The sequence below is a fragment of the Macrobrachium rosenbergii genome, chromosome 52, assembly GCF_040412425.1.
Source record: "Macrobrachium rosenbergii isolate ZJJX-2024 chromosome 52, ASM4041242v1, whole genome shotgun sequence".
Taxonomy (NCBI): Eukaryota; Metazoa; Arthropoda; class Malacostraca; order Decapoda; family Palaemonidae; genus Macrobrachium; species Macrobrachium rosenbergii.
Window position 1 is genome coordinate 36,999,242 of NC_089792.1, and position 8,334 is coordinate 37,007,575.

Here is an 8,334-nt window from a genome sequence, read left to right on the forward strand (position 1 = left end):
GATGGATACAGTTTTAGCTATAAACATAAATATCTGCATTAAATACTGATGATGCATGAAAAATAAGTTCTCAAAAATCATTACAAGAAACTGGGGTTAAATGAAAGGGAATTTACATCTGTTCACACACATATATGCATATGTATTTAAATATACATAAGTGTGTGCGTGTGCATGTGTTTGCGTGTCTGTGTGCGTGTGGACACAATAATAGATATATAAACATTAAAAGAGGAATATTGGATGGCTTCATTAAGTCATAGTAGAAAATTCACTGCTATAGGAACAAGTGAAAAACCATATTTAGATAAATCAATTATTTGTTCATATACGCACACATAATATAATATATATATATATATATATATATATATATATATATATATATATATATATATATATATATATATATATGTGTGTGTGTGTATGTGTATGTGTGTGTCTGTGTATAAGCGAATCCCACAGGAAAATGACAGGCAAAAGTTCAGTACCAAGCGCTTTCACGTTTATTAACACATCGCCTGGGTACAAATGAGACACAGATGAAAGGAAGGTTACAAAGTAAACAAAAAGAACAAGAATACCAGATAGTCAATTGTCAAAGGGTAATAAACAGAAAGATAATCCAGGATAATCCGGGATCGAGTAGTCACAAACTAAAACAGAGGCCTAACTACAAGAGATACGAAAGGTTTCCCCTACAAAAACCTACAAAAACCTTAAAAAAGACGAAACATTGCAAGTAACAAAGGCAGATAAGTCTAATGCACTGGTAATAATGAATAAAAGTGACTATGTAAATAAAATAATGGCATTATTCAATGACAGAGAAACTCACACGAAACTGAGGTCAGATCCCACACGGACAATTAACTCTCATTTTAGCAAACAAATTAAATCCATTTTAAAGGGCTCTGACCATTTAATTAAACAGTTTACCACTCAGTGCTCCTCCCTACCATATCTCTACTGTTTGGTCAAGACACACAAAATCAATAACCCAATCAGACTAATCATTAGCTCGCAGGCTCAGTTTCGTATAATTTATCTAAATGGCTTGTATAAATTCTTACACCCTTAGTAGGAAACACTTCCAATACGAATGTGAAAAACAATGTCGACTTTATAGACAATCTGAATAGTTTGAATTTGAAATTTGATTTTACTATATTTAGTTTTGATGTTGTCTCTTTATTTACAAAACTACTTGTAGATAATTTACTGGAATATTTAGAGGAAGAATTAGAAAGGTATGATATTCCTTTAACTGTAGCAAACCTCACTAATTTTATAAGGTTATGTATCAGATAGTAAATTTTGTTTTAATGTGGAATTTTTTTTGTACTAAAAGTTCGGCATGGCTATGGGTAATCCCTTATCTCCTGCCCTTAGCAATATTTACATGGAATTTTTTGAGACAAAATTCTTACCAAGAATTTTGTTTACCAAAAGGAGAGTATATTAAATGTTGTACTTTCATAACATATGTAATCAGCTTATTCATTCCAAGGTCATTTTTGGTGGTCAGTCTTTACCCCTGTATAAATCTTTAATTGGCTCCTCCCTGCTTCCATGCATTTGGGCCTAATCTTTTGTAAAACCTCTCATAGATTTACCCTTGTTTTGGTAGGACCATTAATTCTTCAACTGTGTTGGATTCCAGGTGCATCTGTTTCCTTTATAATCCCCATCCTCATGGGATATCTGTATGTCATCTGTCATTTACATGACCTTTCTTGTAAACTTATTTTTATATTTTTCTTTAGTCTGCCAGTAAAGGACCATTGTGTCGAAAGGCCTAACACCGCCCCGTCGTTTCACTTTCCTTTTTGGCATTTGCTTTATTTATTATATATATATATATATATATATATATATATATATATGTGTGTGTGTGTGTGTGTGTGTGTGTATATATATATATTATATATATATATACTGTATGTGTGTGTTAATGAATGTATACACATGTGCATACAAAGCTTTTTAGTCTTGAAGCCTCTAAGAAGCAAAACGCCCGAGACAAAGAGATTGTAACAAAGTTGAAATACAGATCCATTCCCTTATCTCTTTAGAGTGTAATCTAGGTTAAATCCATGATATGGTTCATTGTATTTTACCAAATTATCAGAATTCATTTTTGATATTGACAATGATAAGATAAAAGAGCTTCTGTGTTACACATCACAGAGGAAATTCTCGGTATCTTTCATCAGTACATTTATAAAAGGGAAAAAATGGTACAACATCTGTACAACGAGCTTCATGAATGATGTCGCATCAACACATTTTAAACCGGGAGCTTTGGAAGTGAATTTGCAGAACACCCCCAAGCTTCATCAACATGGTCTCTTTCAAGTTCTGTTTCCGAGAAGCACTGAGTTCTAGACATAATGTTTCTGGTGTGCTGTTACAGAGCCATTGCAAGTTCTAATACAGAAGTTTATATAGTCCGCTAAGGAGCCATAGTCTTTCCTATAAAAAGAACGTCAGGTGTGTAAAATCTAAGCCTTTATAGACAAAATCCCAAGTATAGAGCTTATAAATGCCGCCACAAAGGCAACTAGGTTAACCGACTTGTTGGTGGCTGTGACAAACCCTAATAAAGATAAGCTGTTCAATACCTTGGATTTTGAGTTTAAGCAGTGAAAAATAATATCTCTTATCTGAGAAGTTATGAATCCGTCGCCTAGATGCAGAGGTATCTTGGGGATTAAAAAATTCCTCAAAAAAGGATTGAAAAAATTAGTCGAAATTGGGCCAACTTTCGGATCAGATTTGGAAAGGGGTGTGTCCACTTTTATCTAAAATTGAAAATGTTCAAGACCCAGGTCCTGTAAGGTTAATTCGATGCATCCATAAATTTGAAGCACCAGTCTCATCAGGTGTTTGTTTTATATATACCACTCTTACATCAATAATCTCATTAAACTAAAATCTGCATTAGAGTATTATTGGCTTCGTCATACTTGGATTCTAACTCGATATGAAGGCTTTTTAATTATGGACGTACATTTCCGTTTCAAACCCCAGAATCCGATTTTAACCAGAATAAAAGACTAATGATGGAAATTTCCATCTTTGGCATGCGGTGCTGTATACGAGCGTCCTCCAAGGCAATGTTCAGGTCATCGATTGATCATTTGCTGAATCTACTTTCGTTCTCATGTGGACAGAATCTCCGTGGCTTCCAAGCGCCTCCAGAAAGACTGACACAGCTAAATCTCAATAGTCACCGTTCTGAATGAACATAGGACATCTGCAAAATCGCTGAATACCGCAAGTGTTCGTATGTTACAAATATCTCTATATATATTTAACACATATACCACCAAAAGTTTGGTGAAGAATTGAGTATGCAGGATGGTCAACCAAGATCATTTGTTTTAAAACTCTTATATCTGATTTGTGACATATTTCAGTCTTTTAAGAAGCTCATCTTGCTCAAGTATAATGCCAGTTTAAGGGCCTGTGGAATGGTCCTCTATATTGTAGAGGGTTCTCCACATCTCAAAGTCCACTTCATGAGTGTGGATGTCGTGAAACACAAGTGGTTAAAATCTGTGGAAGACTAATGAATCTTTGTTTCTGCTAGCTACAGGAACCCAGATTTAGATAGCTCTGTCTTTCGCTGCCTGCCAACCAAAATGGCAGCAGTTTAGGAAGCTGATTCTGAGGCTTGTTTCATTTTTGTTGATGATTACAGTGCTCCTCACATTGAATGACTTAGCTCAATTACTGCCACAGGTCATCATGTTATTGTGGTTGTGAATTTTTCCACTATTTCTGGTTGTGAGTAGTCAATAAATGGCTGCAGCGACTATGGCGGATCAACCCCACCTGTCAATCAACAGCGGAATGATGACCATCACCTACGAGATAAGTACCGAACCCCTCGCTCATACTTGCCAGAGAGACTAATAATGAGAGCCTTCGTCCTGGCCAACAACCTATCCCACCCAGCAGACCGATCAACCTCCCGAATCATAGCAGAGCGGTTAATCTGGTTGGACGCATGAGAAAAATGCGTCCACTGTAGTCCCTGAGTTCTTGTCAGACATCAAAAGCTGGTTCAGCCCACGAGACGAAGAACTTATTATCAACTAAAAAATTCCCCTTCGGTAACATATATGAAAATATATTATTTCCGAGTTGTAGAACCAATTGGATATTAAAGGAGGTTTGTAGCTTACTGATTGAGTATGAATCACGGTGATGTGGTAAAAAAAGTCATATATATATATATATATATATATATATATATATATATATATATATATATATATATATATATATATATATATATATATATATATACATATATACATACAATTCATAGTCGCACAAGTATCACTGGGAAAATGAAATGCCCCAGTGTTAATCATGACCTACTTTTTCCTTTGCTTCTAAGATATTTTGAAAGGACTATTACATAGTACAAACAAACATGAAGGCCGTTGGTACCCAAATACTCACCCCTGACAGGCGGAAAGAGAGAGTGGGAGGATCGTATACTCGTTAAAGTCCAAGTCACGTACTGTTCACATGTGAGGCTGGCCTCACACCTTCCCTAAAATCCATAAATTTGCCGCATTGCTTTTGAAATTAGTGGGTCGAGTTTATGCGTGCCTTGAATGATATTCATATCTTTACGAATGCTTTCCTTCAGAAAACCGAACTCTATAATATTTCTTTCCTTTACAATGTTGCAATAACTATCTTTTTTCCCTGCCCAACTGATTGCACGAATGTTTTTACTGAAATTCCAAAAATTCCGTTCAGGGGTGCGTATCTTATATGAGTTTTATGCTGTTCTCTTTTTTTCTGATGATTTTCAGGTTCGACCAACAAAACAATTTAATTTCTCTATGATTGTTTGTTTCATTGTATAATTGTTCTTAAATACTACACTAACTCCAAAATTCCTAAGTATACGAAGAATATCTTTAAAATTAATACTATATGGAAGTACAAGCAGGTTTTTTATATTGTAATTTTCTTTGTTGTTATTCTAAAAAGTCTTAATTGCCGCTCTTAATTTTAATTTCTTGCTTGTATTCCTAATCACCCATATAAATAATGCACTCAAAAGCGTGTATCGGATCAGAATGAAAATGTACATAAGCAGAAATATTGGCAGGTTTTCTGTAAACACTGTATTGAAGCCCATTACTGGTGCAATTTATAAGGTAATTCAAAAAGGTTAGGTAACCATCCTTTTCCATTTCCATTGTATATTTTATTAATGGGACCCATTCATAAAATTTACCAAAGATAGTATTCACATTTTTGTTCCCAGGGCAAACTCACTTTATGTCGTCAACGTACCGGAACCATATCACATCACAGGAAAAAAAGTGATGAAGTCACAAAAGGGGCAGTAAAGCCCAGCCACAGGGGACAGATATGGCGGTCAGGGCATACAGAGGAAGGGGTAGGAGGGCGTAGGGCTTTACTCCCCAACCTGATAAATTATGACGAAAGCGACAAGTAGAAGTAGGAGTCTTTTCTCAATCAGTATAGAAAGAGAGTGCCATTATAATACAAACAACTCTAACTATACTAAAGAGATAGACACTGGCACTTCTTCAAGCAATACGATTTGAAGACATAGGAAATGTATCCACTCAGAAGTGCTTGATCATATAAACGCAACTCTTCTTTGTGGGTAAAATTTTTTTTTCTTCTTTTTTCTTCGTTGTCGTCGAGAATGATATGACAAACTCATCCAGACTGTTGTTGTTGCTGCTGCGGAGACCAGAGTAATGTTCAACAACAAAAAGCTGGGCGGGTCAGTTTTGGGTGGTACTGGAATCGGAAGCTCTTGCATAATTTTTACATCATCAGCGGTGGTTTGTCCAAACTGATATCCATTCAATATGCTTGTTATAATGGCACTTGCTTTCTACACTGATTGAGAAAAGACTCCTACTTCTACTCTTCGCTTTCATCATAATTTATCAGGTTGCGGAGTGAAGCCCTACGCCCTGTCCCTTCCTTGTGTCCCCTGACATCCATATCTGCATGTCTCCTGCGGCTGGGCTTTACTGACCCTTATGTGATTCATCCCCCTTGCCTTTGATTCTTATACTCTGGCCCTGAACGAGCCTTATTTTATCGAAAACTGTATCTATAAGCAGTGTCTGATGTGGTTATCATCTCCGATTTATTTCTACTTCGCGCCATTCATCTCTGCAATACGCAGTCAGCTTTCTTCTTTTGAAAAAAATCTGATTTTTCTCTCTCTCTTTCTCTCTCTCTCTCTCTCTCTCTCTTCTTATGTAGAAGAACCTTTTCACCCAGGCAGTTGCTCTTTTCATCTCTCTGTATTCCTTTGCTCTCCCTTACCTTAGCACCTTTCTCATCCTTTTATATTAACATATTATATACAGTCATGGGATTGACATATTCTTCCGTTCCCCGGGTCTAAGTTTTTGCATTTTATGTTTCAAATTGTCATCATTACGAAAAGCAGAAATTCTTTTGTGTGTGGGTTTAGAGTAATGGCCATCCCAACTATTGCCAGTCTCTACGCGTCTACATATCTGTCGCACCTTCTTGTCTCTTAGCCCCGAAACTCCTACTTATTTTGATAATCACCTAATTCGGTTTATGATGACCTCCAGAGATGAGCCATGAGCCTTATTAGACCTCAAGTGACCCAGCCTCACTTGGATGGAAAACCACTCAATTTTCAGGCTAAGTAATAGCCTGCAGCCCTGATTCTCGTCTTACAGCCACTACTTTATGAGTTCACCACGCTTTGACGTTTAAAGAGGTTAAAACAGAAACCAACGGGCCTAAAAGGCCCAGCACAATTGCCATTCGCCCGTGTGTCTTGTAAGCTTCAGTGAGTGGCAGACAGAAGCAGAAAGGTAAAGATTAGACGGCTACTCACTGATTGTTCTCAAGAACCATTACAGTATCAGTGAATATTCATCTAGAGGCTGACGCACTGTATCCTACTTGTGATGATCAGCAAGATATGCTGTCTCTTTTATCCTGATACCCATCGCCAACACAATTTAATTTCTTGGACTGTTGACTTACATCAGGATTGAGGGGAGAGCTGGAAAAGGCATTTGTACCCCTCCACGCCCTTGTCTGTGGATCAAGTGCCGTAAGGAGGACTTTTTCTAAATATTTTCTTTTGTAGAGTGCATTAAGTTGCTGAGTGGCTGTTTTTCCTGTATTACTAACCAAGAAGAATGAAGTTTTATATATAGTAAAAGTACAATAAGTAAAAATCCACAGTTATGTATAATTAATGAGCAACTGCTGTATTTATCAAAATACAAAAAATGATTAAAATGGGAGCTTTACCGAAGAGGACCGTCATGCAGATGGCCGAAAGCTCCCATTGTTAATTTTTTTGCATTTTGATAAATACAACCATATCGTTTTATTAATAACTTTGAATTTTTAGTTTTCTGTAAAAGAAAACTATTGCGCCGGCTTTGTCTGTCATTCCGCACTTTTTCTGACCGCACTTTTTCTGTCCGCCCTCAAATCTTAAAAACTACTAAGGCTAAAGGGTTGCAAATTGGTGTGTTGGTCATCCGCCCTCAAATCACCAACATACCAAATTGGAGCCCTCTAGCCTCGGTAGATTTTATTTTATTTAAGGTTAAAGTTGCCCATAATCGTGCTTCTGGCAACGATATAATACAGGCCACCACCAGGCCGTGGTTAAAGTTTCATGGGCCGGGGCTCATACAGCATTATACCGAGATCACCGAAAGATAGATTTATTTTCGGTGGCCTTGATGATAAGCCGTAGTGGCTGTGCAGAAAACTCGATTGTGCGAAGAGACTTCGGCGCATTTTTTACTTGTTCTTATTATTTCCGGACCCAGTAAAGAGAAGCACCATAGATTAGCTGCATTGGCACAGTATGTCTAAATGTAATTATCATATCGGGAATAATTACAGTTTGTTCCTTTATGGAATTAAAATTTTCCCCCTCTACCACAATATAGAACCACTGTCAAACTTTACAGCATGGATATCAACTATAAAACGAAATTATACCCAAGTTTCATTTACTCGGTGATGCTGAAGAGCGTGGTGTTTCCTAGTCTTGAAAAAATGACAAAGGCTCATAGTAGGCCTACCACAGAGAGAATGGTACACATTTCTGTTCCACTGCCTTTTTTTTTTTATGCCTCAATGTTTCTTAATTCTTTTAGAATTAAAGTCGTTTGTCATTTAACTATCTGTCTTGTTGTATCTGGATACTTCTCTTTAACCTTCTTAATTAGTGGCTGAAAAGCACCAGTCATTTTGCGTGCTTTTCTGAATATTGTCTGCTTTTGACACTACAAACTTGGTTGT